The sequence below is a fragment of the Cyprinus carpio genome, chromosome A16 (assembly GCF_018340385.1).
Source record: "Cyprinus carpio isolate SPL01 chromosome A16, ASM1834038v1, whole genome shotgun sequence".
Classification (NCBI taxonomy): Eukaryota; Metazoa; Chordata; class Actinopteri; order Cypriniformes; family Cyprinidae; genus Cyprinus; species Cyprinus carpio.
This window is the reverse complement of record NC_056587.1, coordinates 4,528,414-4,539,433: the sequence shown is the minus strand read 5'-3', so window position 1 is coordinate 4,539,433 and position 11,020 is coordinate 4,528,414. Positions and strand designations below refer to the sequence as shown.

Below are 11,020 nucleotides of genomic sequence, written 5' to 3'. Positions count from 1 at the left end.
ATATTCAGGGATGATTCACATCACTTTTGTCCAATATGGCGTCAGTAATCTGCCTCTTTATATGACTCTGTTTAACCCTATTCCTGGGACTGGACCACGTTTTTTGAGAGGACATAATTCTATGGCACTACCTTTCAGTTGATCAAATCAAACGTCATCTTCCTGGTTCCATATGCAATATTCATAATTATGCATGTCTGAAAATGCAAAATTGTATTAAGCACAGATTCAATCTCATGCTTATGATTGGCTCGAAAGTGCAAAGCAGTGGCGCTTAGAACTAAGCGGAATATGAGTAGGTTGTGAATGGGTTGAAATATTCAACTACCCTCCTGTTACTCAGACTATTTTCCCACAAGTTGACCCGACCCACTGGGAAAAATCCCTGTGCTCCCTGTAACCAGTCCATCCCTGGAATTTAATAATGATTGAGTTGTGGCCATTTTTGCTGTATTGTAAAGGAGACAGTTTACCGCCCATTTTTTTTTTGTGTGTGTGTGTGATACCATTGAGGTTCATCATGCTGGTAATCTAGATTTAAGGGTAAGGAACACTCGTGAAGCCCAGTCACAGAAGAGCCTGAACCGCTGCAGGAGTTCCTGAGAGGACTGAACCACCTCCCAGTGAAAGGCAAGATTAGGTGGGAGTGAGGGAGAAGGAACAGGGATCCGGGAAGCCTCTGCTCGGGTCATCTGAATTGAAAAATAACAACAACAAAAAAACACAATCAGGAATGCACTGATGATATTTCCATGTAACTATAAATAGTCTCTGTAAAAACACATCTAAGAGTTTTAAATGAATTAGAATTAGAACCCCAAAATTTTGAATGGTAGCGTGTATTATATTTTATATTTATATTACATATATCTACAGTTTTCGTAAACAATGGATAAGCCATTCTTATAACAGTTGCGCATATCGTTTTGTGAGAGGTGAGTGTGTGAGCCTGTACCTGACGCTGCAAGGAGTGTATGAGGCTCTTAATGTGGGAGATCATGTCTGTCAGCTTTGGTACTGAGCTGTGCTGCTGCTTGCGTGTTCTGTTCAGCCACTCAAAATGGTGCTCAAAGGACTTGAGGTCCGCATATAGCTGGGAAAGAGTAGGCTTGAACTGCAAGAGAGAAAAAGAGAAAGAGCCAGAAACAACATTACTAAGACAATTCAGAACAAAACATCATGATAATGTCTTGGTAACAAACTACACTGTATAAGCAGACAGACAGATAAAGGGCCGTCCCAAGGGTGATGCGAACGTACCCATGCTTGGGACAGCCCAGTAAATAAGGATAATAAACGGAAGCATGAAAGCTTATTTGTCCTCATACACACCTCCAGACTGGAGAGGTCACTGACTCTGCTGCTGATCGCTGGAAGAGACTTGAACCTGTGGTGATCCACCTCTGTGCCAAACACTGGGTCTTTCTGAAAACAAAGGACAAAAAGACAAAACAGGCATTAATAAAAAAAAATTTTAAATGCACATTGCACACATATTCTGAATGAAAATGTCACGGCACTTTCCTCTGGTCACAACTAAGTTCTAGAACCCCAACTCTGAACTCAACAATCAAAACAAAAGAGTAGCAGTGTTGTCCCACAAATGAAACGACTGGCTTCCACTAGCAGAACCACCGCAGAATTACAGGGAACAGCGGTCACCCAGAGTTCCCCGAGCTTTAACTTCTGAACCCTGACAATAAAAGTTTGTGACCTGAAGCCACAGGATGTTTTCTAGAGGAAGAATAACAACATATGCGATGACTAAGGAGTTTGAAGTGGAATAGACAACACTGGGCTGCAGGGAAACTCCAGGATCGGGACTAAAAAAGGTGCCATGACGTATGGGCCGGTCCATGCCTGGATGCACTGCCTTCATCTGGCACTAGAGGGAGACAGAAACAAACTCAGGTGTTTCTAAGGTATCACAAGGGGGTGAAGAGTGACCCTAACTTGCTCTCGCCGGTGTTTAGACAATGCACTACAATATCCGAGGTTCCTAATGTGGCTGCCACATGAATGGAGAAGAGACTGTTTATGAGTCACCCAAAGGGTTGTTTGTGAAAGCTAATGAGTGCTGATAATGTGACAGGTGTAATGCGCCCTTTGCGTCCCCCGTCAGAAGAGGAAAACAACATCATAGACCAATCAGAAGTCAATATGAGGAAAATAATAGCGTGCTAAGGCCAGTTTCCGTCGCCACTCTTGCACTGTTTGGAAAGATGTGTTTTTTCCTTGATTTGTTGTTGTTTTTGTGTACTTCTGCTCCCTCAGCTCTGAATCCATCCATTTCTATCTAAGCTCCATAGTAGCAGCCAAATGATGACACACTTCATCCTATACCTCATCACTCTCCATCATAGTGGCACTATCATCACACACAAACGTTGTTGAGCATCTCTCATCCAGAGCGCTCTCTGATCTCTTTATCTCCTCAGTTGTTTGCCCCCCCCCCACCTCCGTTTGGATCATGACCTCACTCGACTGATTCTTGTGCCCTCCCTCCTCCTGTCTTCCTGAATGCAAATGCGGGAATGTGATAAATGTGATTTTTATCAGGACACTTTGCTGTGGAGACCGAAAGCTAAACAAGCAGCCCCACACCTACACAGACCACAACTATTTACAACATGCACACTCTCACCGGCACGCACACACGGTCATACAGACATCGCATGTATATAAACTTTCACCACCTCACACAAGTAACAGTAACCCATTCTGTACATACACGCACACATCGAGTTTTATAGCTTTCTTGTGGGGACTTTCCGTTGACTCCCATTCTATTTTTCTTTCCTAGGCTTGACCCCTGTAAAGTGGAACTCCATGCAAGAAGAAAAGAAACCAAAATAAATGCTTCATGTCATTGAAAAACTAACAAAATGTTTTTCAAAGTGTGTCGGGCCCTTTTGTCACCAGAGGGGTCTTTGAGAGGGTTCTCCGCTGTAACATCTGGTGCACATACACAAGGCGGCAGACACAAAACAACCTTATATACAACACGCACACACACAACCAAGTTATTGTATCTAATTGAAGCACAGGACTGGAAGAAGTGGCATCTGATCTTGGATTTATTAGTGATGGATTAAGATCAGGTGATCCAAAGGAAAATCTGTCTTGTTCAAGATGAGTTATTGTTTGAGTTGGCATGACCTTGTACACATAATCTAAATGTAAACAGGAATCAAAGACCAGGCAGGGTCAACAGAACAGCAAAAACATGACAAGTGACATCTGAAAGGGGTTAGAAATGAAACCGCAAAATGAACATTTTGTCATCATTTACTCTCCTGTAAGACTTTCTTTCTTCAGAGGAACACACACACACGCAAAGATATTTTGAAGAATGTTTCAAATGTTTTTGCTTATACTAGTGTTTTTATTTTAATTTCAGTTTAATGTAATTTTGTTATATGCTTTATTATGTTTATTTAAAAAAAAAGTTTTATTTTTAATTTCAGTTTCCGTTTTAGTACTTAAACTTATTTCTTTTATTTCAGCTTTATTTCAATTAACTGTTTTTTTTTTATAGTTTTAATTAACTATAACACTGGTCCATATAATGAAAATCAGTGAGGTCCAAAACAACATCGGGTTCATTTACTTTCATTGTTTGGCAGAAATAAAAAAATTAATAAAAAATACACCGATATTTTTCAAAATATCTTATTTTGTGTTACACAGAATAAAAAAAGTCATACAGGTTTGGAATGACATGAGGGTGAGTAAATGATAACAGGTTTTTTATTTTTGAGTGAACTATTAGCAGCAACTCCAACGATCTGGAATTGTACCCCCAACAAATGATCATGTCTCATACTATGCGATTAAGCAGTACATCTGTTAACATTTTCATTTACAGTGGAACTGCATAGAAAGCAGCACTGTACTTCTAAGTTACCAAGTAACCATGGGAACACAGATCTATTTACGTTTCCGAGGTAGGGAAGGGAGGCCTCGGAGAGGTGAGGGGTGCAATGTGGGTTCAAGACCCTCAAAGTACAGATCTCCATCACACAGCAACCACAAAAACCCAAGTAAAGCCCACAGCATTTCGCTCTCAGATGGTCTGAGTGCTGGATACAAGCACAAGGCTCGTTCTGAGCCATGAAGATCATGTTTACCCCCCTATCCCGTAGGTTCAGGCTCATTAGGTTGCAAGTTTATGAATGTTGCGAGCTTTGATGCAGTCTGGGATGCCGGCCCTGCTGCTGGGCATGAATCCAGGGATCTGTGTTTTTTTTTAGTCAGATAGAGGCTACAGTAATGAGCCTTATCTGCTCCCACATGGACTCAAAGCTACCGCAATCTGCTATCTCAGCTCTAATATGAGCCAGCTGAATGAATAGCCGATCAACGGCGGTGTGTGCGTATGTTTGTGTGCGAGCGAAAGCGCGAGAGATAAGCCAATTCCTGTCCACAAATCTTTGCAAGGAGCATTACTGTAGCCCAGCTGTTCAGAGGCTCAAGATCAAGATCTGATCATCATCAGCATCTCTGAGTACAGTGGGAACTTCCTCTCCTGTCCTGGTGTCACACCAGATCAACTCACCAGGAGATCCTGAGTCAGCTTCAGAAGGTGTCTGGTCTGATTGGTCAGCTTGTCAAAGTCAGTCTGGATCCTCCGGGGTTGGGCAGGGAAGGCAGATGCTAACAGATGTAGTTGAGCCAACAGCAGCGAGAGGAGCAGCGATGAGGAGGAGTCACCCAGCACTGCGGAGGAGAGCAAATCAATGATGCACAGCTACAAACAACACTCTTATGTTCGTCCCAGTAGCCCTCTTACAACAGGACCGTGCTTCCACACGTCCAAATACCATATTGATAGTCTCAGCCAGAGGACACTTCTTTCATCTGTTTTTTTTTTTTTATTTTTTTTTATTTTTATATTGTGTGTTATAAGTAACACTTGATCCATTGTTACTGTCGACATGATAAATGCTTCTCTAATGAACTAACCGCGAGCGCCCCAAGCCATTATCCTGTCAACTAACTTCACCCATTAACACTTCCAACCCGTACAGGTTTCCATAAAAAGTCCCGCATTTATAAATCACAATAAAGGCTTGTCAGTTCAAGAAATCCGCAGGGACGCCTAATAGTTAAGTTAAATTGTTTTATGTTAGGCGATATAAATGGGATAAACAGAGTGTTTTAATTGCAAACGGCAATTTGATGAGTTACAGCAACAAGTGTCAATCGCAACGCATGCAAACAGCAAATTAGTGACGCTGTCGTCACTAACGTATGAAAAAAATAATAATAGTAATAATTAATAACAGAACGAATACATAAACAATAACACTTACATTTCATATTTGTCCAGGTCCTTGTTTTAAATAGTAGATACGTTGCAAATAAATACGCAGAATAAATAAATAAATAAACAAAAGTGTAGAAATTAATAAATAAATGAAGCTCCAGATGTTGTCACGTGCTCCAAAGTTCGCCTCTCTCTCTCTCAGTATCCGCGCGAACGGCTCGCGACAGTAGTTTAGAGGGAGAGCGTGAGGGGAGGAAGAAAATGAATGAATGACAGAAGTGCAGAATTAGCGAGAACAAGACCAAAAAAAACACCAAAACTTGACTCTGTCCAGTCCCAATTAGTTTTAACAAACGCGAGTGAGGATGGAAAGATACACGGCGAGGGTCAGAGAGGTCTGTGAAGGGAGAGACAGACAGAGAGAAGGATGCGAGGGTAAGTCTAATTTTTCGCGAAGTGAAATGTTTAGGCTTGTTTAAAACTTCCTTTATAAAGACGGGGGTATGACACATCCTGAGTCACCACTTCATTCATAAAAACACTCACACACACACACACACACACACACACACACACACACACACACACACACTCGCCTTCTCAGAGCGCGCTTCCCGCCCCTCGGCACTGTCTGTCTCATTTTGCGAATTTTTGAAAGAAAAAAAAGGGGGGAAAGACATTTCTGTTGTTTTTATTTTTTTCTCCTTTGGCAATATCATTTTCTGTAGGACTGTCTATCTCTCCTGCTATCTCTCTTCCTCTCCTCCATCCCGCTACGCGATCTATGCCAATCAAATCGTCCATCTCTTTATCTTTTCATCTGCAGATCTCTTCCCCTCTCTCCCTCTATCACTGCAAAAGTTTAAAAAGCCCATTGTTTCATTTTATATCAGTCAATCTGAGTTTCATAACTCTCCGGTTCTGACTTTCTCTCAGCCCCGTTATATTAGGAATAAATAAACACTTTATTTGCATAATGTAATGTAAAGGGAGCAGCTGCATTGCGCATATTTACCATACACACTTACTCAAAGTTCGCTCCTGAGACAGCAGTCTGTTATTTCCACCCTATTTCCACTCTTTTCGTTCTCTGACGCTCCCCTTTCTTTCTCTCCAGGGTAAAGGAAAGAGTGAGAGAAGGAAGAAAAGAGAAAGGTGTTGCATAGTAGGGCCTGTAAGTGTTGCATAGAAACAGTTAGGGAACTTGCAGAGCATTAGCACTAAGCCATCAGGAGTGAAAAGAGAGACAGGCAGAATTAGAGAGAGAGGGAGGGGGGAAGGTTAATTTAGCATATACAGAAACCAGTGCACAGCACTGGAAACACAGAGTCACATGCAATAAAGCATAGCACAGTGTTGCAACAGAAGCAGAGAAGAGTTTCCAGACAGAGAGAGAAAGTATGAGTGAGGGGTTAATGCAACCTTAAATACACATGTTGCATTAATAGCTGACATTTCCAGATTCATGAAAAGTGAAGAAAAACTCACTCAGGGGTGTAGGAACAACTTGAAACATGTGCAAGGGGGGACACGTTAAGGTATGGGAATGATTAAATAAGAAAAAGTAGGAGAACACTGGAGCCGTGGCACAGGGGGTAGTTCACAGGGTTTAATCTGACCCGGGTCATGCATGCTCTGATCTTATTCACGGTCCTCCATGTTTTGTCACTTTAGATGGGTCATGGGTCAAATGAATGACAAATAAGAGTGTCCGAAATAAGGAAAAGGCCATATATATATATATATGATATTCATGTAGATATTAGGATATTGACTTTATTTTTTCATTATTAAAATAAATTTTAATTCAGAAATTAAATTGCTTTAGATTTTGACCCAACAATAAAATCCCCCACTGGATGTGCACATACAGTTTTGACGGTTGCAGACCCTAAATCACTCTTATGCATGCAAAAAGCACTGTTCATACACAACCGTTCATTTTCCCAGTCTCTCATACACACACACACACAAGGGTGTGCGGAGGTAATGCGGTTGCAGGGTCACGTTCTGGTTTTGTTGGGTCAGCCATAAAGAAGAAAGGGAGGAGAGAGGAAGAGATGGAAGGAAGGGAAATAGATGAGTGTGCAGCAGCGATGGAGGAATGGAGGGAGATATTGACACATTTGCTCTTTTAATTTCCCACATCAAAGGCCTGTTTGAAGACACAGCTGGGAAAAGAATAAAAGAAAGAGTGAAGTTAGTCACTCACCGACTCTCTCTGCCTGCATGCCCTGATGGGGGTCTCTTGGGTGGTTGATGGTGAGTCTGTTCAATCCCTAATCCAAAGGGTGTGTGTGTCTGATTATGTGTGTGGGTGTATTAGCTGGTTACCAATCAGCGGTGATTGCGCTACTGGATGTGTGTGTATGTGAGTGTGTGGTCCTGGTCCTGACGTTCAGCCCGTCACATCACTGATCAAATTCACCAGAGGAAAGACCGGTAGTCTGAGCTGGTAGTCACACACCTCACAGACATTACACACAAACTCCTACACGTTCGCACACACTCCTCGATCATGGGGTAAGTGAGACACAGGTGGGGAGCAATAAGTGTGCAGACATCCTGCTACCTCATTACTGTAATATCCCCCATTATGAGACTCACACACACACATTTTTTATGTCCACATTAACATGCTGCCAGAGCTCCCCTCCTCAAATACACATACACTGCAGCACGCAATAATACACACACTGTTTCACTTGCCAACATGCTCATAAACTCAGAAATGGTTTTTGTTGTCTTTTTTAATGGCTTCCTTTGATGTGTCAGCACCCAAAGCAAGAGGGCAGAAGCTTAATTGGAACAATTAAGGCACTAATGAATTTCAACAAGTGGTTAAAATGCTGAGTTTAAGAACTACTGTTGAAAAGCTGTTTTTTTTCCCCTCTTTTTTTCCCTCAGGAATGGACAGCAGGCTTAGTGAGACTGATGGTTAAACTTAGTTAAACTTAAAAGAATGAAACTTAAAAGGCAGAGTCTATTCCTTTTAGTTTTAGTTTACAAAAAAAATAATGAACATTGCAAATAATTTTTTTAAAGGAAGAGTTCACACAAAAAATATTAATTATTGTTTATGGCTTAGCAATAAAATTTAGCAGAATGTCCTGGCTGTACTTTTCCGTACAGTGAAAGTGAATTCTTTTTTATATAACGAATGTGGGTGTTTCATGTCTACATCTGTACTTATTTGGTAACATTTTGCACTGCATTCATAATCATAATCACACTTTCATTTCCCAAGCCAAAACCTCACAGCAGTTCACCATCATTTGGTTTTAGTCTACTTTGTTTTTTACTGCCAAACTGCATGTGCAATTACAACCATTATTTGTGGAACCAGTAAGTTTCTCAAATGGAATTTTTTTTTAACAATGTGTGTGTGTGTTGGGGGATGAATAATTATTAGTTTATTAGTCAGTGTTATGAGGCATGTTTTTCTAGTCTAAATAGGTAATAAGACGATTTGATAAAAATGACGATGTTTAAATTACTCAGCAGTAAAATAAATCAAACTTTGTTTAATATTTCTCTGTTCTCCAGTGTTTAAAAACACAGCCTTTTAGGCAATAAAATTATGATTGTTACGTGCAGTACAGCATATCACAACCTTAGTCATGAACACACACACACACACACACACACACACACACACACACACACACACACACACACACACACACCCCAGTATCAACAGTTGGCAGAGCAGCGTACAACACCAAATACCTGCAAAAGCATGATCTGGTATAAATTAATAACTTCTTTACCATCTCACTAAACCCTCGAGGGAATTTCACAATGATAGAGGTGTTTAGAAAGAAAGAGTGAAAAAGAGTGAGAGTGACTGCTGGAAGATGAATGTGTGCGTGTGTGGGAGGAAGTATAAATACAACGAAAAATAAAAGATAATTCTTATGACAGAATGTTGTTCATGTCCTTTGACCCTAACTGACTGCTCCCATTCTTTGTACTGCAGAGAAAAAAAGAGGTGTGTCCTAACCAACTATGATCTGTCAAGCCCCCTTCACCTTTCCCAACCCAAGTGTCCCTCTACAGACGTCAGAGAGCAACTGAGTGTGTTGGCTCTATGGGAAAAGCAAAAGGGGGGAGAGAGAGAAAGAATTACACACTGCAGGAAGATAATCATTGGGCAATAAAGTGACGTCTCAGAATGATGCAGACACAAGCCTGTAAGAACACACGTGCACAGGAAGCCACACATAAACACTGCTGGATTATACCTCTGGCAAATTATATTTGGTCGATTAATGTGGTGTATACAAGCCAATATGTACACTAGGTCTGTGTAAAAATATTGATTTTCTGATTAATCTTCATTTGATCTCAATTCTTAAAATCCAAAGATCAATCTTTTCTTTGCCAGTGTTTCCTTTACTGCTTTTCATTGCCGCACACCTTGCTGCTAAATATACAGACCCACTGCAAAAGAAGTCATATTTTAACAGAGTCTGAATTAAATATGAGATAAAAAGGGTGTTTACATTTTTTTTCTATTGAATTATTCTTGCATGTTACATGCAATCGCACATAGCATGACCAGTGCAGTCTGATTCACATTTGAATGACCCTTATGAACTAGTGGATCAAAAACATACAGTGTTACCCATGTAGTCTAGTCAAGTCACCTTTATTTTTATAGCGCTTTATACAATACTGATTGTGTCAGTACAAATAGCTCCTATTAATTGGTTTTGTGAATCAAAAAAAATTAATAAATAAATTTAAAAAAAGCATCACCGGGGTACTACGATTCACGATCAAAAAAGTCCTATGAATTGGTTCGTGTAAGTGAATCAAAAAACATACAGTGTTGCCAGTGTAGTCTGATTCACGATCAAATGACTCTTACAAACTGATTCTTTTTAGTGAACAAAAACATACGGCTTTACCAGTGAAATAGGATTCACAATCAAATCGTGGCCTAATGGTTAGAGAATCGGACTTGTAACCCAAAGGTTGCAGGTTTGAGTCTCGGTACCAGCAGGGATTGTAGGTGGGGGCGCTGCTGAATGTACAGCGCTCTCTCCCACCTCCAATACCATGACTGAGGTGAGACCCTTGAGCAAGGCACCGAACCCCCAACTGTTCCCCGGGCACCTCAGCAAAAATGGCTGCCCACTACTCCGGGTGTGTTCACTACTCACCGCTGTGTGTGCACTTGGATGGATTAAATGCAGATCACAAATTTGAGAATGGGACACCATACTTGGCTACATGTCACACTCATACACTCACACTCATGACTCCTATGAACTGATTCTTTTTAGCGAATCAAAATCAAACGGCGTCACCAGTGTAGTATGATTCACGACCAAGGGACTTCATTGAATTGGTTTGTGAATCAAAAACATACAACGTGACCAGTGTAGTCTGATTCACAATCAAATGACTCTTTTGAGTGGGTCATTTGAATGATTCAACACTTCAGTTCTTGGTTGAGTTGATAATTATATCTGTTAAATAAATAGAAATTAACTGCATAGTTCAATTGTTATCTGTTTTATTTTTTCAGTTGTTGTTTAGCAGATATATTATGTTAATTTATAAAAAGTAATATTCTCACAGTGTTCCAAGTTAGAAAGTTTTCTTTATAATTTACAGCAACATTTGAGAAAGAGTTTGTTTTGGGCATTGTAACAAAAATATACCCAAACGAGTAAAAATCAAATCAAATCAAGAAAACTTGTATTGACACCCAGCCATATAATTCTCCCACTTTGTCACCAC

General features: G+C 40.5%; 1 long non-coding RNA gene across 1 annotated transcript; it reads left to right on the top strand.

Moving 5' to 3' along the window:
• The first annotated feature begins 5,566 nt into the window (after window positions 1-5,566).
• On the top strand, window positions 5,567-10,206 carry LOC109095533. The gene is made up of 3 exons (XR_006161939.1): window positions 5,567-5,704; window positions 7,423-7,531; window positions 9,249-10,206. It is a non-coding gene; the product is annotated as an uncharacterized LOC109095533 (long non-coding RNA).
• The last annotated feature ends 814 nt before the right edge of the window (window positions 10,207-11,020 follow it).